The sequence below is a fragment of the Capricornis sumatraensis genome, chromosome 23 (assembly GCF_032405125.1).
Source record: "Capricornis sumatraensis isolate serow.1 chromosome 23, serow.2, whole genome shotgun sequence".
Classification (NCBI taxonomy): Eukaryota; Metazoa; Chordata; class Mammalia; order Artiodactyla; family Bovidae; genus Capricornis; species Capricornis sumatraensis.
The window spans coordinates 45,725,128-45,746,250 of record NC_091091.1 but is presented as its reverse complement, the minus strand read 5'-3'; the positions used below and the strand labels follow the sequence as shown (position 1 = coordinate 45,746,250).

Here is a 21,123-nt window from a genome sequence, read left to right as displayed (position 1 = left end):
CAGTGAGCATTAATAATAAATGCCTAGTTTTCTCTTTCGGTCTAGCTAAGGGGTGATGTTCTAATTGTGTTGTTCCTTTCTTTGTTAGCTGGAATCCTTCTAGAGAAGAACTTTCCTCCACCAACTATTGCTTTACCCCGAGGTCTGAGGCAAAAGGGGCTTCCCAGGTGGTGCTAGTGGTAAAGAACTTGCCTGCCAATGCAGGAGACATAAAAGATATATGTTTGATCCCTGGGTTGGGGAAAATCCCTTGGAGGAGGGCATGGCAACCCACTCTAGTACTCTTGCCTGGAGAATCTCATGGACAGAGAAGCCTAATGGGCTACAGTCCATGGGGTCACAAAGAGTCAGGCACGACTGAAGCGACCTAGCATGCACGCTTGCATGCACCAAGATGAAAAGCAGGATACACTGTTTGGGGAACACTGCTGATCACTGCTCTGCTTTGCCGGTTGGTAGCCACTGTATTCCCCAAATTTAGCACCTCATTCTTGGAGGTTCCCTCCATGGCCCCTTGTGAGCACCCACATTTGTGACAGACTCCATGGGGGGTGCAGAAGAGTCCCGAGGCCTGTCCCTGGGCAGCCGCTGGAGTGCAGGACATAAGCCTGTCTCTGAAACCACTCTATCGAGACCATGATTTTGTTCTCCTTTTAAAATCAAATTCATCCCAGTGTCCTGTGTGGAAGCAGATGCCCAGGAGTTAGAGTAGGAAAGCCATGCTGGTCCTAGCATGGCTGGCGGGAAAACCAGAAGTCTGCATTAGAGTCCAGACATCACCTGTCTCCTTAAGGGCTCTTTCCATGCCAACCACGATGGCAAGTTAAAGCAACAGTTTCATTGGCCAAACAGATTTAGTCCCAGTGAAGGAAAATAGAGTGGGAAATAGAAACAATAGAAAAATAGAAATGGGGAAGACTGGAGATCTCTTCACGGAGAAGGCAATGGCACCCCACTCCAGTACTCTTGCCTGGAAAATCCCATGGACAGAGGAGCCTGGAAGGCTGCAGTCCATGGGATCGCTGAGGGTCGGACATGACTGAGCGACTTCACTTTCACTTTTCACTTTCATGCATTGGAGAAGGAAATGGCAATCCACTCCAGTGTTCTTGCCTGGAGAATCCCAGGGACGGGGGAGCCTGGTGGGCTGCTGTCTATGAGGTCGCACAGAGTTGGACATGACTGAAGTGACTTAGCAGCAGTAGCAGAGATCTCTTCAACAAAATTAGACATACCAAGGGAACATTTCTTGCAAAGATGGGCACAATAAAGGACAAAAATGGTATGGACCGAACAGAAGCAGAAGATATTAAGAAGATATTAAGAATACACAAAATAACTATACATAAGAGATCTTCATGACACAGACAACCATGATGGTGTGATCACTCACCTAGAGCCAGACATCCTGAAATTCGAAGTGAAGTGGCCCTTAGGATGCATCACTACGAACAAAGCTAGTGGAGGTGATGGAATTCCATCACCTAAAAGATGAAGCTGTGGAGGTGCTGCACTCAATAAGCCAGCAAATTTGGAAAACTCAGCAGTGGCCACAGGACTGGAAAAGGTCAGTTTTCATTCCAGTCCCAAAGAAAGGCAATGCCAAAGAATGTTCGAACTACTGCACAATTGCACTCATCTTACAAACTAGCAAAGTAATGCTCAAAATTCTCTAAGCCAGGCTTCAATAGTATGTGAACTGTGAACTTCCAGATGTTTAAGCTGGATTTAGAAAGGGCAGAGGAACCAGAGATCAAATTGCCAACATCTTTGGATCATCAAGAAAGCAAGAGAGTTCCAGAAAAACATCTATTTCTGCTTTATTGACTATGCCAAACCCTTGACTGTGTGGATCACAACAAACTGTGGAACATTCTTCAAGAGATGGGAATACCAGACCACCTGACCTGTTTCCTGAGCAATCTGTATGCAGGTCAAGAAGCAACAGTTAGAACTAGACATGGAACAACATACTGGTTCCAAATAGGAAAAGGAGTATGTCAAGGCTGTATGTTGTCACCCTGCTTATTTAACATCTATGCAGAGTACATCATGGGAAATGCCAGGCTGGATGAAGCAGAAGCTGGAATCAAGATTGCTGGGAGAAATATCAATAACCTCAGATACTCAGATGACACCACCCTTATGGCAGAAAGCAAGGAGGAACTAAAGAGCCTCTTGTTGATAGTGCAAGAGAAGAGTGAAAAAGTTGGCTTAAAACTCAACATTCAGAAAACTAAGATCATGGTATCTGGTTGCATCACTTCATGGCAAATAGATGGGGAAACAATGGAAACAGTGAGAGACTGTTTTTTTAGGCTCCAAAATCACTGCAGATGTGACTGCAGCCTTGAAATTAAAAGACGCTCCTTGGAAGAAAAGCTATGACCATCTTAGACAGCATGTTAAAAAGCAGAGACATTACTTTGCCTACAAATGTCTGTCTAGTCAAAGTTATGGTTTTTCGAGTAGTCATGTATGGATGTGAGTGTTGGACTATAAAGAAAGATGAATGCCAAAGAATTGATGCTTTTGAACTGTGGTGTTGGAAAAGACTCTTGAAAGTCCCTTGAACTGCAAGGAGATCAAACCAGTCAAACCTAAAGGAAATCAGTCCTGAATATTCATTGGAAGGACTGATGCTAAAGCTGAAACTCCAATACTTTGGCCACCTGATGTGAAGAGCTGACTCATTGGAAAAGACCCTGATGCTGGGAAAGATTGCAGGCAGGAGGAGAAGGGGATGACAGAGGATGAGATGGTTGGATGGCATCACCGATTCGAAGGACATGAGTTTTTTTGCAAGCTCCGGGAGCTGGTGATGGACAGGGAAGCCTGGCGTGCTGCAGTCCATGGGGTCGCAAAAAGTCAGACATGACTGAACAACTGAACTGAGTGACTGAAGGAAAATAGCAGCAAATTCCTCAAAAACCCAAGGTCTGAAAAGACGCCGAGGCTAGTCACACTTGTACAGGTATGCCTGAGAAGAGTAGAAAGAGGTCCTTTATCTAAAGATGTTATGAAACAGTCACTTCTCTCCTCCCAGTGTGCTGGCGGATTTCACTGTGGGCTAAAGTGGATTTAGCATAAGTGGAGAACAAGAGTTTCTTTATTTTTTTATGCCTTTCTTCCTTATGAAAAACATGTGGCAGATAGAAGATGATATAAAGCCAGCTTACGCAGCAGGGAGATGATTTGGGGAGATGATTTATTTAAGCAGAGAGTTGTTTTCACAGGCCTTCTAAGGCCTCCTCTTCAGGCTCCCCTGGCCTCGAGGATTTTGTTGGTCAGTTTCTTGGTTTAGTTTGAAAAATCTGACAGGCTCCAGTGGAGAATCCCTCTGTGCTCTGTTGGCGGCCAGGCAGCACCCATGTGACAAATCTGAGTGCCTCAAGGGTTCCCCTGGGAGCTCTGGGATATGGTTTTTATTTGCAGTTTTCACAAAGTAAAGAACTACTCATATTTTTAGTAAAGTCCTGATCCTATTGTACCATTAATGTTGACAAAATATATAGAATGTTAGGAGGCTGGTTAAACGGAAAAAATGAATAATGATGTTAAAAGTATTACAGGTACTATTCCTACCATTTAATACATTTATTTAAATTATGAGTCCAATAAATTATTTTACCAAATAAAGTGATGCTTATGACTTGATTGCATTACTCCTTATCTTCTTCTATGTAATACTGAAAATTAAACACTATTTTTTTTCTGAGGCAAAACCTACCCATTTTTTTGTCCACAAAGAGCTGTTGCACGGCTTTCTTTTGACCACGTTTGTCTTCTCCTTCCTTTCTGACCACCTTGGTTAGAAATCCTAACTGCTTTGCAGAGGGCTCTGTCATGGGAAAGAAAAGCGGAAGTGAACGTTGCTCAGTTGTGTCCAACTCTTTGCAACCTCATGGACTATACAGTCCATGGGATTCTCCAGGCCAGTATACTGGAGTGGATAGCTGTTCCCTTCTCCAGGGGATCTTCCCAACCCAGGGATCAAAACAGAGGCTTCTGCATTGCAGGTGGATTCTTTACCAGCTGAGCTACCAGGAAAACTTGCCACAGAACAAGAACTGGCTAAACATTTTGATGAATTAACATCTTTGTTCTTTAATCATTGGCATGGGATTCCTGTAAGTGGAATTAGTGAAAGCAAGCATGAATATTGTATAAAGGGTGAGATTTTTCAGAATGTATTTGTAATTAAATTTCTATACTGACAGAGCACACATATGTATGCTTATGCATAACAAACACATTATATAATATGTTACATAAATATCAGTTGTTATAAAATGCAGTGGTTCGCTTTGTTAGATTGAACCAGTGACAGTGTGCTGTGTTTAGAAAAATCTTTTCATTCAGGCTATATTTTCAGTAACTTAAAAAAAAAAATTCTACAACAGTGTAAACATGACTTGTGACCTGAAAGCAGTCTGTGTATTTTGATTTAGAAATAGAAGTTAGGGCTCCTTGGAAGGTAAGATTTGAATGTCATTTCCTGGCGACATGTTGAGTATTAAAATTTGTATCAATCCTTTTTTATTAATGGAGAGAAAGACTTTTGATCACAAGTAGATTCTGCTGTTTTTATTTTTTTACATTTTGAAGTACTTGAAGCTGTCCGTAGCACATACACACACTTTTTATTCATTTTTCTTTGTTAATTCGTTCACCCGTTCAATGAACAATGTTTCAGGCATTGTGTTGTGTGGGGTGGGGGTGGGGGTGGGGCGGGGCTGAGATACAAAGATGAAACACAGAATTCCTGTCCTTCTCAATCTTCGCTGCACCTGCATTTAATAGACCAGCAGAGGATAGGCTGATCTGCATTGACTTAAAACAAATATTCCCTACGGGGTATTGATAAATTAGGATTCTGATTAATGTAATAGGGAAATTAGATAGATAATATACTGCTCTCCTTCTTCTAATCCTTGTCCTGCCTTCTTCTCCAAAGAATTACATAACATTTGCCTTTTCTACATATACTCTTAGTTGCTTTAAAGTTACCAATATGTGTTCTGTGTGAGTGTATATAAAGTGTGCACACATGTACATAAATATATACATGTTATGACATACAGCACAGTTGTGTGTTTTCTGGTGTGATGTGTGGATGCCCTGTTTTTGCCATGGTGCCTTTGGTGTGTCACGACAAGGCAGATACCATCCCAGCACCACCGAAGCAAACCCGTCTGTCTTAGGACTGGTGATCTCTGGGTGTGAGTGGCAGTTCTTCTCTCTGGTGTATTGTGTGCTGTGTTTATTAGTTGCTCAGTCGTGTCTGACTCTTGGCAACCACATGGACTGTAGCCCGCCAGGCTCCTCTGTCCGTGGAATTCTTCAGGCAAGAATACTGGAGTGGGTTGCCACGCCCTCCTCCAGGAAATCTTCCCAACCCAGGGATCGAACCCAGGTCTTTCACATTGCAGGCAGATTCTTTACCTTCTGAGCCACCAGGGAAGCCCAAGAATACTGCAGCGGGTAGCCTATCCCCATCCTTGAGCAAGCTTCGAGAGTTGGTGATGGAGAGGGAAGCCTGGCCTGCTGCAGTCCATGGGGTTGCAGAGAGTCGGACACGACTGAGTGACTGAACTGAACTGATCCCTTCTCTGGGGGATCTTCCTGAAGCAGGAATCAAACCGGGGTCTCTTGCATTGCAGGCAGATTCTTTACCAGCTAAGCTATCAGGGAAGTCCTTCTCTCTGTACTGTGGCCATAATCCCCCATTGTCTGTCTGTTTTTATGGTGCCTCCTTCACAGCCTGACCAGCTATCAGAACAATTAACTGGCCTTAAGAGAGAGTAGCTTGTGAGTATAAACCTGTACATGTTCAGAATGAGGGATCTACTTGCCTTTTTTTCATCCAGTTTTTATTTTTGCCCTTTTCCCCAGTAGTCCAATTTTTCTAAATGAGAACCAGATGAAAATCAGCGATTAGTTCCTCCAATCTCCTGTCCTCACATGAAGTTTTCTTGGTTCCCATATAGAATTTTTAAGTGTTTGGGGCTGTCCCAGCAACTCTCCCTTTGGACCTTGCTGTAAACACTGACCATTTTTGATTTATGAGATTCCCAGGCAGGAATGGAGATCAACTTTTCAAACGCAATTTACATCCAGGTTTGCCTGTGAGCACAGATAATTCAGCAGGCAGCTTGAAAAGCTGGCTCCTGGTCATCTAGTCTACTTTCCCAGGACAGACCTGGACAGCAAAGCATGGACATCTCAGTAGTTAAGCCACATGGATGGCAGAAGTGTTGATGCCTTTATCGGGGGTGCCCCTGGTCTCCTGGAATGGCAGCTAACCTCAAAGGCTGGACCGTGACTCCAGGGAGGTCATCTTGACTTGGCACATCCAAAAATTATTCCTGACATAGCTCATGAGGTCTGAGTCACAGTGATCCAACTCCTATGTGACAGACATCTAAATTGGAATTCATTCTCAGAAGCCCTGGGAAAGTCATGTCTATGATCAGGACAGGAGAAGGGGCCATCCTGAGGAGCACGGTGGGAAGTCGGGGGCAGGCAGTCAGGTTGACTAAGCCACGCCCTCGAGGGATATGTGGGACTCAAAGGTTCCACACTACGTGCTCTTTGTGAGACATTGGTCAGATAACCTCTCTGAACCTCAATTTCCTCATCTGTAAAGTGGGGATAATACCTGCTAGATTTGGGGTGGATTAAATTGTGTGATTCTCATGGGGCATTTTGCCCAGTGCCTGGTATAAAACATGCTCAATAAGTTGGCTTTTTAAATTTTTTTTAACTAAAAAATTTTTACAAATGTATACAGTTTTGAAAGGTTGCTTCATTTACAGTTATTACAGAACATTATCTATATTCCCTGTGTTGTCCAGTGTATCCTTGAGCCTGTCTCGTCCTGTATAGCTTATACCTCCTTCTCTCCCACCCCTTTAGTGCCCCCGCCATTGTTAACCACTAGCTGTCTATATCTGTGAGTCAGTTTCTTTTTCAGTATATTCACTGCTATATCGTATTTTTTAGATTCTGCATATAAGTGACATCATACAGTATATATCCTTCTCTGTCAGAGTTATATCACTGAGCATAACGTCCTTCAAGGCCATCCATGCTCCTGCAAATGGCAACATTTCATTCCTTTTTATGACGGAGTAATATTCCATTGTCTGTATGTAACGTGTTTGGTTTTTCCATTCATCTGTTGATACACACTTAGGTTGTTTCTGTGTCTTGGCAATTGTAAATAGTGCTGTTGTGAGCAGTGGGGGTGAATGTGTCTTTTCAGATTATTAAATCAGGGCAGAGCGAGGCCCAGTAAGCTATGCCTGCCCCACAGCAGGCCCCTGTTCTAGGGAACAGAACCTTGGCAGCCTCCATGTTGAGTGTCTTTCTCGCCACGATGGTGGTGTTCTTATCATTGTTGTTTTTCAGTCTCTGAGTCGTGTCTGACTCTTTGCAACCCCATGGCCTACAGCGTGCCAGGCTCCTCTGTCTTTTTCTATCTCCTGGAGTTTGCCCAAACTCATGTCCACTGAGTTGGTGATGCCAGCCAACCATCTCATCCTCCGTTGCCCCCCTTTCCTTTTGCCTTCAATCTTGTCCAGCATCAGGGGCTTTTCCAGTGAGTTGTCTCTTCATATCAGGTGGCCAAACTATTGGAGTTCGCGCTTCAGTATCGGTCTTTTCAATGAATATTCATGGTTGATTTCCTTCAGGATTGACTGGTTTGATCTCCTTGCAGTCCAAGGGACTCTCAAGAGTCTCTTCCAATGCCACAGTTCAAAAGCGTCAGTTCTTCAGCACTCGGCCCTCTTTAGGGTCCTACTCTCACATCTGTACATGACTACTGGGAAAACTATAGCTTTGATTAGACAGACCTTTGTCAGCCAAGTAATGTGTCTGGTTTTTAATATGCTGTCTAGGTTTGTCATAGCTTTCCTCCCAAGGAGAAAGTGTCTTTCAATTTGTATTTTAATTTGACTTACATACATCATTATCATGATAAGTCATGAACATCTATCATCTCATTTAGATACAGCATTAAAGAAACAAAAAAATTTTCCTTGTGATGAGAACTCAAGTGTTACTCTCTTAACATCTTTCATTTATAAATCCATCATCTTTATCGTGTTGTATAATCACATCCTTAGTACTTGTTTCTAACAAGTTTGTACCATTTGACCACCTTCATCTACTCCCCACCCCCTACACTTTGTCTCTAGTAACAACAATGCTGCTTTCTTTTTCTTTCAACCTGCTTGTCTTTGAAGTACAATTGACAGAATCCCTCCTTCTGTTTTCATTGATTTGCTAGTTTAACCTGAAGGGTAAACGTTTCTTTCCTTTATCTCTAAGTTCACTGCTGCCTACGACCACTCATGTGGCCAACTCTGTTTGCTTCAGTTTAGTTTAAAAAGACTTTTTTTTCGGTGTTAAGTGTCTGGCCCATCAAACCATACTATGACGGTTTTGAAACTTTTTCTGAAAGAGGTCAACCAGCAGAGGTTGTAGAAGGGGTGCTGCCTTCCCGCCCGTGTGTAGACAGTGATCCAGGATCACTCGAGGCCAGTGTGACGGAGAACCAGAGAAATGGGGATGTCAGGCTCACCTCTGAGTATTACATTAACATTGCATTTTCCCGCATAAAACATTTACTTTCTCAGATCAGATCGCAGGCGTGAGAACTTTTACGTGAACCAACCAACAAACAAAAATGAGTGACTTTACTGTTTTTGTTATTATGGAAAACATGTGATGCTGCTTTTTTTAGTAAACAAACTGCAAAAATCTTGACAAGAGGATTTTTGGAGTCCCAAGGGCTACAGCTCATTTTATGAACTTACAGTTCAGCTTTACTGAGTCTGAAATGTCCTGTTAGACCTTCTGGGTTTTTGGTTTTTTTTTTTAAGTATTTTTCTTCTGTGTCAAATTTGCTTGGATATCCAAGAAGCTTATTTATTTTACTAGACAAATTGGAAGCACTCGGCCAGGAATCTGATCATCTTGATGAAACCCGGGCTGTGCTGTGTGAGTTTAGGAATTGACCTTGCTAAGCCTCAGTTTGATGTCTATAAAATGGGGATCACCAAGTTTATCCTTTTGTTTAAAGAATTAAAGCACCAGTCTGTGTGAGGGCTTAGCACAGATCCTGAGAGGTAATTAGTATCCCTTCAGTGTCAGTCAGTGCTGCTGCTATTAATTCAACCAGGATTTTTTACCTCCCCGTCCATAGCAAACACTGGGGTGCAGTGGGGAACGCAGGAAAAGAAGCCTTGTGCCCTGAAAGCTCACAGGCACATGAGGCAGGGAGATGTTAAATGGGTAAGTCCACGAATAATGAGCTGAGCCATTATTTCTTCTGTATACACGAGAGGAGGAAAGATGTCTTGGTCTTGACAGGCCAGGCAAGGCCCGCAGGCTGGAGGCACCATCGACTGTGGGAGTGGCCAGGTGACCTTCCGGCTGAGCTGAAAGAGGCACCCGGGCCCGGGCGAGGTGGAGCTTGCAGCTGGAGATGCTGGCTGAAGGCCAGGCGGTGGAGGCTTGGAGAATGACCTGGCAGCCCACCAAGGACTGATGAAGTGCAGACCCTGACCAAGCTCCTTGACAGGACTGTGTCCTATGCACTGAGGGAAGCCACTGAAAGGCGTAAGCACAGTAGCAATAGAATGCAGTTTGTCCTTTGAAGATGGTACGCTGACTGCTAGGCTGAGAATGAAATGGAGAATGTCCTGCGTGGGCGTCAGAGGCCCAGGGTTATGTGACATAAACATTGATGGGATCCGTCAAGCCTGGGGCTGTGGAGCTTGAATGAAGTGGAGGAGTTTAAGAAAAACCTAGGGGAAAGCGACTGGCTCCCCGGCTATTTAAATGCAGGCGAAGATGCTACATCTACAAAACCATCGGATGGCTCAGAAAGACCCTGAGAATGACAAAAACTTGAAGTAAAAGTGTTGTGTGAGATGCGAGGATGGAAAAATGCTAATAGTTAACATATGCAATACATTTTAAATTTGTAGCTGAACTAGCAAATTAAGTATCGTAAGTAGACAGTGGACTGTTCCCATGGTGCGTGGATACGTGTTGTTCTGTCAGTAAATTGTGTCCAACTGTTTGCGACCTCATGGACTGCAGCACACCAGGCTTTCCTGTCCTTCACCACCTCAAACTCGTGTCCATTGAATCAGTGATGCCATCTAAGCATCTCATCCTCTGCCGCTCCCTTCTCCTCCTGCCCGCAATCTTTTCTAGCATAAAGATCTTTTCCAATGAGTTGGCTCTTTGCATCAGGTATTCAGTGTATTGGAGTTTCAGCTTCAGCATCAGCCCTTCTAATGAATAAGAAATCAATTAACTGGTTTGATCTCCTTGCTGTCCAAGGGACTCTCAAGAGTCTTTTCCATCACCACAACATCTGCTTTCAAATTTGAAAGCAAATTTCACTGCTCAGCCTTCTCTATTGTCCAAGTCTCACATCCTTACATGACTACTGGAAAAGCCATAGCTTTGACTAGACAGAGTTCTGTTGGCAAAGTGATATCTCTGCTTTTTAATATGCTGTCTAGATTTGCCAGAGCTTTCCTTCCAAGGAGCAAGCATCTTTTAATTTCATGGTCTGCAGTGATTTTGGAGCTCAATGTGTGGAGATATATATATGTATGTATATATATATATAATGTATATAAATACAGATATGCACTCTATGATGGTCAAAGATCCTTTTGATGTCTTTTCATTGTGAAAACTGAGAAATCATCTTCTCTCTGGGACCACCCTTAACCTTGCCAGATATGGCAGGCATTGGGCTTCCTACCTGTCCCCAGGCTCTTTGCTCCTAAGGGCACCTCCCTTTGTCTAGAAATCCATGACCTCTGGTTAAAAAGTCACCTGCTTAAAAATGCTGGTCATCGTTTGCTCAGTTGAGTCTTGGAAGGGGCTGATTTTTTAAAACTATAACCTATGCATTTATATAGTTTTATCTTGATCTTTGTTCTTACCTCTATAAAATGAGGACAGTTATATTTCCCTGCCATCTCCACAGTTGATAGATGAAAGTTATTTTACGAAGCAGTTGTAGTATTTTATATGCAATATAATTCTTACGTGATTGCTGTGACAGGTCATATTTCCCCATTTTTCTTTTATTATTGTGCATCGAGTTTTATTTAAAGAGTCAATAAAATGTGTGTGTGTGTGTTTTTTAATACAGTATAGAAGTACCTTACCACTCCTGTGAAGCTGAGAAAGTTGGGGAAAATAATAGATCCTTGTGTGCATGGAGAAGCTCTTCTCTGTTCTGAGTTTTATCTGGATCAGGAGTTAGTTTCTTAGAGCAGCTTCTGCTTCCCCTAAGCAGCGAACAAATCATCTCGGTCCAATTAGAGCATTTGATCCCGGAGCTGCACTCGATGAGGATGCTCCAAGGTTACTTATTCGAGCATTTTGTGTGTGTGTGTGTGTGTGTGTGAGAAGACTGGGGTGAGTGTAGCTGACATCTTGGCCTTGGGCGTCATCATCTTCCATCATTCCGGCTGGTCTGTCCTTGGAGTGCGGCTGTCGTGCATCAGTGCAGTTTGCGGACACATCGGGGTTAGACGGCCGCTGTCCACTGAAAGGCAGTCCCCTGTGGCAGCACATACCCAGTGCCACGCGTGTGGAGCTGGGGGAGAAGGCTTTGGGCAGAAGCAGGTCGGGGAGCACTGGGGGCAGGGGCAGGGCATGGACAGCTGCTGAGAGTAGACGAGTGGAGAGCTGAAAGCCACGGAAGTCCCTTCATTACCATCATCATTACTGTTACCTCCCTTTCCAAGCTGCGGAAACAGTACTTGTTAGGAATAAATATGCTGAAATGGTACTTAAAGAACCAGGCTCTGAGCTCTTGATAACAACATGAAAGAGATTTCTGGACATATCCACCATCTCCCCATCCCCTCTGGCTCCTACTTCACCTCGTCACTTTCGGGCCCTCCCATGACTCAGGGCAACTTGTCTTCCACTTACTCTTGTTTTGTTTGGTACCATCTCTGTGTCTCTTAACTGGGCGATTGCCTAGGTAAACGAAGTAGAATCCTAGACTCGAAGACCTTCCAACATGAAGGGAGAGGGAAGTGAGGTTGTCTGCTGGAGGCAGGCTTTAGAAGAACAGGTCTGGTCTGGGGCCCGGCTGAATCTCCAGCACCCAGACCCGAGTCACACACACTTGGGGTGCTGGGCGCTTAAGGGCACAATGAATGCAAGGGATCTCCAGGGTCATCGTGTCCATTTTGCAGATGGAGACCCCCAAGAGCAGGGAGGTGTGAACACTTGCCCAAGTGCACGTGGCTGAGATAGAGGTGGAGTCGGAACCTAAACCAAGAGCTCCAGGTGACAGATCTGGGTGGCGGGTGTTCCTGGTAGACTGGAGTTCTTACTCCACAGTTGCAGGACCTTGACCCTCTGGCTTTGATGTGTGTCTGTTCATTCATTCAGAAAATTGATTGCTGTGTGTTCAACCCATGGTTCTGCATCCTGCTTGCACATTGGAGTCATTGAGAGCTTGGGAGGAAAAAAAAAATACAAGAGTCCCCAAGTGAGGGGGGAGGCTCACTGATTTGATTTACTTTGATCTGAACATCAGTGTTCTTAATTGTCCATGCTGAGTTGACCAGGAGGCAGCACTGAGGGCCCCTGTGCAGGGAGGACCAGGCTGGTGTAAGTCAACTGTTTCTGGGGAGGACTGACATGAAGGGGCTGCCCCTGGACTGAGTGGTAAGGGCCCCATAGACGCCTCCAGGGCCTGCCTTCTCCTCTGCACCGCTCCTGACCCAGGACGCCTTTGGGACAGTCCACACTGCCTGGATGTGTCTCCTGGTGGCGGTGGCAGAGGTGGTGTCCCCTCACGCCCTCCACCCCCTGCCCAGACCTCCGCTGCTCTGTGAAGACGCCTCTAGTCTGATCCCTGAGCCAATCCCCTGCACAGTCACTATGCTGTTCCTGGACGCAGCCCTTACGGAGCCGGACGGTTTGCTGGGGAGAAGGGGATGGTGCAGCTTGTGGTCTTGAGGGGCTCTCCCCGCCCAAGGGTGACCATGTCTGGGTGTTCTATACACAGACTGGGACCCCACGGACACCTTTGTTTTCTGCTGAGGTTTCCAGATGAGTTTTTTTTCTGGGAACCTGTGCTGTTTTTTTCCTTAAACTCGAATAGCATGGCCTTCGGCACCTTATGAATGTTTATAAAGAGACCATGAGTGATCTGATGGGGTGGAGTCGGAGGGAGGCTGGGGCTGAGTGCAACCGTGAACCTGACTCAGGACGCAGTCTGGGTTCTCCCGCACCTGAGGTTATTTCCTGGGGTAGAAGTAAGCCCTCTCTGCTTCCCTAAGGACCATTTCAGTTATCAAGCCTCAGAAACCCTCATCGAGTAACTAGGGGAGACAAAGGAACCCCACCAAGCATGCAGCAGTCAGCGGTGAGGCTGCCCTGAGCTGGACTCTGGGTTAGGAACCCCAGGGAGTGAGGCATTGCTGGAGAAGTCAGCAGATGAGCTCAAAAAGGAGCGCCCCAAAGCTGTCCAAGCTGATCCCCACTTTTGACGGCTGGAGAGGGGTGCTCAGATGGCATTGCCCCCCATAAGGGTGCCATGCCCAGAATGCATGTGCTCTGAGCCTCCAGACGGGGGCCAGGGTCAGGGAAGGGGTTACCCCTATTACAGTGTTATCCCAGAGGCACGGTTTTGAGGTCCACTGGCTTGATCTCGTTTCTGCTCATGTGAGAAAATGCCCGGCAGGAAAGAGTGGCTCCTGGAGATGTCAGCAGGCCCGGCAGCTCAGGGGAGCCTGGGGATGTGACAGCAGACCAACCGGTGGTCCTGTGCCCTAGGAGCTGGCAGCTCCTGTGTACTCCTCGTTGGAATCCCAGGGCTCAAGTGATGGTCTAGAATCTCAGAGAGTCTGAGATCCACGCTGAGTAACAGGACTGCACCAGGTGGACCCAGTGAGCAAGGTGAGAAGGGGAGGGCAGGAGGCAAGAAAGCAGCCCCCTGGGGAGGGCTGAGCCCCCAAATGGAGAAGGAGCTTGTCACCGCTCTCAGGAGTGGGGACTGTTGTTGCCAGGTCAAGTGACTGTCTGAGCTGCAGGTTGGCCCTGGAGCTGAAGAGTTATGGGAACAGCTGATGTGGTTGGAGCATAAATCCATACTAAACGTTTTCATTCACGTTGCTGTGTTTCTCCTGACAGTGCCCCCATGAGCTGCATGTGGTCACCTGTCCCTGTTTTACAGGCGTGGAAAGGGAGGCGCAGCACCTGACTGGTGAGGGAGCTGGGACACAGACCCTGGAGGGCAGCCTGCAAGGTCCAGACTGGTCCTCATCCTCTGGGTCCCCAAGGGAAGGGACAGGCTGGGAAATAAACAGTCCTGCCGGGAGGGACCTGGGGAGCCTTGGAGAAGCAACCAGATGGTTCCACCTGTGAGAGAGAGACAGAGCAGGGCCAGTGGAGGGGCTGTGACTTCCCCTTCTGGCGCTCTGACCCTCAGCATCTGATATGCCTTGTCATCGCTCAGCTCCACGTGCAGGATGGGGACCGGTGGACCTGCTAGGGAGAAAGACGGGCAAGGCCGGGGACCCGCCTCACTGTGTGTGAGGCTCCCCTCACACACCCTGTGTGAACTGAGGCCGCATGGGAACCGCGGCTTGTTATCCTGCTTATTCCCAACCCCAGCTTCACAGAGTGCCCTTGGCTCCAGGAGCCCCTCCAAAGCCATGCATTGGGTGGTGCATGAAGACCCCCATCTTCCTTTACCCCTAAGATACACTAATGGCAAGTGAGTCCACGAGCTGTCACAGGACCCAGAGTTTTCTCTTAGGGCAGGATCTCCCCCAGCTTATCCAGTGCTCCACGGTCGACAGCGAGCAGATGCCTGCAGCCTCCCACTGGGGTCATTTATGGACAGAACCATTAGCTGGTTTGCTAAACACAGAAAGTCTGCTGGTTAGTGGTGATTCCTTCACGGACTGAGCTGCCTCGCAGAGCAGCTTCCCCCTGGAGAAGGAGGAAACGATAAGCCAACATAAATCACACCGAGGGGAATGAGTCTTGGTCGGGAGTCGTTAGGACAGATGACACACTGGCGAGCAGATGAAAACCCTTTGATGAAGACCAGTTGTAAAAGCACGAGCTAATGCCTGAGAAATGCATCGTGATGACTCAAGGGTGTAATGTATGCATTTCCCCGCTTCCCTCTCTCCTCTTTCATTTTTTAAAAACATTCGCAGTTAATGTCAAGAATGGTGAAGCAACATTTCCTGTGTGGGACCCTGGGGGGAGAGGTTCAGGGAAGGGCGGATTGGAAAGGATCCTTTTAATCAGCGAGTGCTAAGTGCAGCTTGCTGCAGTCTCTCTCTAATGGCAGCAGGACTATGAATCACAGTCCTACGCAGGCACGTCTGGCCATGAGAAAGTAGCCGTAACAGACTGTCTGCTTGGAGACTTAATGCACATATCAGACCGTGGCTGACCTTACCATTCAGAGATGTTCCGGGGAAGGAAACCAGAGTCGCAGATGCCCGCTGTGTTGTGTCTCTGGTCCTACTACGAGCATCAAGCATCAGCTCTGGAAACAGGCCAACTGTTCCGCAACCTTGCCCCTTCTCAGCCGCATGACCTGGGGCAACTCTCTGACTTCCGCAGACCTGCTTCCTCGTCTCAAGAGAGGATCATAATCACAGCACCCGCTACCTTGATGGGTTTCTTTGATTGCAGGCAAGAGACACAGAGTCTGTTGACTTCAGCAGAAAGGGGGTCTATAGGAAGCACATGGAGTGGCTGGCAGAACCAGAGAAAAGTACAGAGAACCCGATCTCAGACAGGACAAAGACCAGAGCTCTTGGATCTTGTTGGGAGGACCTGTGGGCAGGCTTGTCAGGATGTGCTAAGTCTGGCTCTTGTATCAGGGTCATATTCCAGAAACTGTATCTTCCAGACCCATTAAGTCACTTCCCTGCCTCTTGGCCAGAGGAGAAGAGGGCACTTGAATTGACCAGTGGAGGAGGCAGAGCTTCTATTACCAGAAGGAGGCAAGAAGGTTATGGGGATTTGTTTACATGGTGCCCATGAGGTGTTTGGCACCTCGCCTGCCGCATTGAAAAGAGCTGAAAAATCTACCGTCGTGCATGAGCAACTTTAAGTTGGAATGGCTAGTAGCAGATCAGTAATATAAGCTGGGCTTCCCTAGAGGCTTAGTGGTAAATAATCCGCCAGCAGTATAGGAGACGTAGGTTTGATCCCTGGGTCGGGAAGATTCCCTGGAGCAGGAAATGGCAACCAACTCTAGTGTGCTTGCTTGGAAAATCCCCTGGACAGAGGAGCCTGGCGGGCTACGTCCATGGGGATGGAAGGAGTCAGACACGACAAAACGACTAAATAACAACAATATAAGCTGTGCTAAATAACTGATGATGCACGCACACAGATGAGTACAGTTGAAATTGGAAATCTGTACATCAGTGGAGTCTGTAATGTCCTGATTTTGATGTAATATTAGAGTTTTGCAAAGATGTTGCCACTAGGGAAAACTGAGCAAAATATACAGATATACAGAGGCGCTCTCTGTGTTATTGCTTGACAGTTGCATGCGATAACACACAATAAAAATTTTAATTTGGTTTAAAAAAAAAAAAGCCAATGATGACTCCAAAATCCCAAGAAGCATTTTTTGTCCCTGTTGGAGTTCATTGTTTCAATTCACCACCCCCTTAAAAAAATCATCAGAAAATTAAATACTAAATAAAGTCCCAATAAGGACCAACTGCACAGCACAGGGAGCTATACTCAGTATTCTTTGTAATAACCTATACTAGGCCTCCCTGGTGGCTCAGATGGTAAAGAATCTGCCTGCAGTGAAGGAGACTCATGTTCGATCCCTGGCCGGGAAATTCCCTGGAGAAGGGAATGACTCCCCATTCTAGTATTCTTGCCTGGAGAATTCCATGAGCAGGGGAGCCTGAGGCCAAACTATGGTGGAGGTAATGAAGATAATGGCAACCTCCTTCAAAGGTCCCATGCACACACTGCCACACTCATTGCCCCCGACCCTGCAGCAGGCCACCACCGACCCATGCTTCCACTGGAGACTCCTGGACACTCACAGGCAAGTCTGGATGCATCTCATGTGGGGTCACTGCTCCTTTCTCCTGAGTCCTGATGCACACAAGCTTTTGTTTGTGCCCACCAAGAGTCTGTTTCCCCAGTCCTGTGTAAGTTCTGCAGCTCTATGCTGGGGTTAATGGTGACCTCCTCTAAGAGGGCTTATGCCACACCAGATTACCATGATGGTGTGATCACTCACCTTGAGCCAGACATCCTGGAATGTGAAGTCAAGTAGGCCTTAGAAAGCATCACTACGAACAAAGCTAGTGGAGGTGATGGAATTCCAGTTGAGCTATTTCAAATCCTAAAAGATGATGCTATGAAAGTGCTACACTCAATATCCCAGCAAATTTGGGAAACTCAGCAGTGGCCACAGGACTGGAAAAGGTCAGTTTTCATCCCAATTCCAAAGAAAAGCAATGCCAAAGCATGCTCAAACTAGTGCATGACAGCACTCATCTCATATGCTAGTAAAGTAATGCTCAAAATTCTCCAGGCCAGGCTTCAGCAGTACGTGAACTGTGAACTTCCAGATGTTCAAGCTGATTTTAGAAAAGGCAGAGGAACCAGAGATCAAATTGCCAACATTCGCTGGATCATCAAAAAAGCAAGAGAGTTCCAGAAAAACATCTATTTCTTCTTTATTGACTATGCCAAAACCTTTGACTGTGTGGATCACAATAAACTGTGGAAAATTCTGAAAGAGATGGGAATACCAGACCACCTGACCTGTCTCTTGAGAAACCTGTATCCAGGTCAGGAAGAAACAGTTAGAACTGGACATGGAACAACAGACTGGTTCCAAATCGGGAAAGGAGTACATCAAGGCTGTATATGGTCACCCTGCTTATTTAACTTCTATGCAGAGTACATCATGAGAAACGCTGGGCTGGAGGAAGCACAAGCTGGAATCAAGATTGCTGGGAGAAATACCAATAACCTCAGATATGCAGATGACACCACCCTTATGGCAGAAAGTGAAGAGGAACTAAAAAGCCTCTTGATGAAAGTGAAAGAGGAGAGTGAAAAAGTTGGCTTAAAGCTCAACATTCAGAAAACGAAGATCATGGCATCCAGTCCCATCACTTCATGGCAAATAGATGGGGAAACAGTGGAAACAGTGGCTGACTTTATTTTTCTGGGCTCCAAAGTCACTGCAGATGGTGATTGCAGCCATGAAATGAAAAGATGCTTACTCCTTGGAAGGAAAGTTATGACCAACCTAGACAGCATATTAAAAAGCAGAGACATTACTTTGCCAACAAAGGTCTGTCTAGTCAAGGCTATGGTTTGTCCAGTGGTCATGTTTGGATGTGAGAGTTCGAGTATAAAGAAAGCTGAGCACCGAAGAATTGATGCTTTTGAACTATGGTGTTGGAGAAGACTCTTGAGAGTCCCTGGGACTGCAACGAGACCCAACCAGTCCATCCTAAAGGAGATTAGTCCTGGGTGTTCATTGGAAAGACTGATGTTGAAGCTGAAACTCCAATACTTCGGCCACCTGATGGGAAGAGCTGACTCACTGGAAAAGACCCTGATGCTGGGCAAGATTGAAGACAGGAGGAGAAGGGGACAACAGAGAATGAGATGATTGGATGGCATCACCGACTCAATGGACATGAGTTTGGGTAAACTCCAGGAGTTTCTGATGCACAGGGAGGCCTGGTATGCTGTAGTCCATGGGGTCGTAAAGAGTCAGACATGACTGAGCAACTGAACTGAACTGAACTGAACTCATGGGAGCCTGGTGGGCTACAGTCCATGGGATCACAAAGAGCTGGACATGACTGAATGACTAGCACTTTCACTTTTCACACATGGGAAAAGAATCTGAAGAAGCACACATATGCCTATATCCGTGTATATATGTGTCACTGAGTCACTCTGCTGGGCACCTGAAACTAGTACAGCATTGTAAATCAACTACACTCCATTTTATTTATTTATTTTTTTAATTTTTATTTTTACTTTATTTTACTTTACAATACTGTCTTGGTTTTGCCATACATTGACATGAATCCACCACGGGTGTGCATACGATCCCAAACATGAACCCCCCTCCCACCTCCCTCCCCACAACATCCCTCTGGGTCATCCCCGTGCACCAGCCCCAAGCATGCTGTATCCTGCATCGGACATAGACTGGTGATTTGATTCTTACATGATAGTATACATGTTTCAATGCCATTCTCCCAAATCATCCCACCCTCTCCCTCTCCCTCTGAGTCCAAAAGTCCGCTATACACATCTGCGTCTTTTTGGCTGTCTTGCATACAGGGTGAAGTAAGCCAGAAAGAAAAACACCAATACAGTATGCTAACACATATATATAGAGTTTAGAAAGATGGCAATGATGACCCTTACACTCCATTTTAAAGAAAGAAATGCTCAATCAATCAATGAAAGAGTCCTGGAGGATTAAACATTCGTTTTAAACATTTGAGAGAAACATACGACAATAGAAGAACAATAGAAGATCACCTTTCTAAAAATCCTCATGATTGGACATTTGATGAAACTGAAACACACACACTGATAACCCGCCCCATAAATGTGAACAGAATGTCAGCCTGCATTGCCCCAGTGGTCTATGTCAGGGAGAGCTGTTTGCTCTCAGGTCAGATCCCCCAAACGTTGGTTCTTTTAAGTTAAGGTGGGCCCTGGTTAGTGGCGGTTTGTGAAGGATGTATAATATGTAGGTTCACTGGGCCCTTGGGTCCATGTTTGTACACTCTAGGGTCATTCCTGGGAGAAGAAACCTTGTCTAGGGACTTTGAAGAGCCTGTGGTCAGTGTGTTCGACTTCTGTCATCCCGCATGGTGGGAGGTGGGATCTAGCCACATACCGGATTTTTGCTCATTCATTTTCCCCTTTCTGGTTCTTCTTGCTCATATTTCCTTCTTGTCCCTACCCCATGAGTCCCTGTGCTAAGCAGAGACCTGCCTTTGAGGAAGTTATAGTTGAAGGGGGAACATGACGTGTGCACCAGGTGTCACAGTCAAAGCAGTGGGTCCGTATGCCCCGGGCGCAAAATGAAATGCTCAGTGAATTCAAGGGGAAGAAAGTGAATTCAGCCATGTAAGCATTTAGTGCTCCTGAAGTTTAGTTGTCTTGTAGGCAAGGGCTCCATGCTGGCATTAACTTCCCAAAGCTCTATTACAAGCGAAGTCCTTCATTTCTTCACGCAGACTTACACATAGTCCCACCCCTCTGGGGAGGAGGGCGTGATCTGACTGCATTAACTTTCAGGAGTGGCTAGATTTTAGAAGGGGAAATTGATTACAGAGGAAGAAAATCTCCTCCAGAGCCAACTGGAAAGCAAGAACAGGAATATTTTTGCTTGAAGGAGGTAAGACTTAGGAGAAACACAAGCTGTGTGGTCTCAGGCAGATTACTTAACTGTTTCCTCACACTGTCAACTAGGGGGTAGCAATTGGACCCAGTGAGCGGGTTCTGGGCATAAAATAGGTAAATACCTGCGAAACAGAGCAGTGCCTCACTCGTGATATGCTCGATAATTATCAAAAACATTGAAATGTTTTTACATGTTCATGAGCCTGTGAGAGGGCAGAGATGTCTTCAGACGGCCCACTGAGGGTGGCAGTGGGCCCATGCGTGGAAAATACCAAGTATAAACGAAGGAATCAAGGGATGGACGAGCAATTACAGCTCCAGAAACAGAAGTGAGCCATCTCCGGGGAGGGCCCAGGGACAGTGCCGCAGCGTCTGTGTGTCCCCGTTCAGAGCTGGGGACAGAACGAAAGACAGAAGGGATCCTTTATGACGCACCAGCCTGCGTGCTGTCACGGGGGTGAGTTTTTTCAGTTTTGTTCATTTCTGAGTCTCAGTGCCTCAATTAAAGCCTGGCACATAGATTAGGCCTCATTCTAAAAAGAATATGTGAAAACCAGTAATTCAAAAGAATACATGCACCCCAGTGCTCACAGCAGCATTATTTACAGTCACCAAGATATGAGAACAACTAGATGTCTGTCAACAGATAAACAAAAGAAG

At 46.0% G+C, this 21,123-nt stretch overlaps 1 protein-coding gene across 1 annotated transcript in view; it reads left to right on the top strand.

Annotated features, from left to right (window-relative positions):
- ADAM12 (ADAM metallopeptidase domain 12) overlaps window positions 1-21,123 on the top strand; it is a 388,314-nt gene that overhangs the window by 121,017 nt on the left and 246,174 nt on the right. The gene's annotated exons all lie outside the window — the stretch shown is intronic.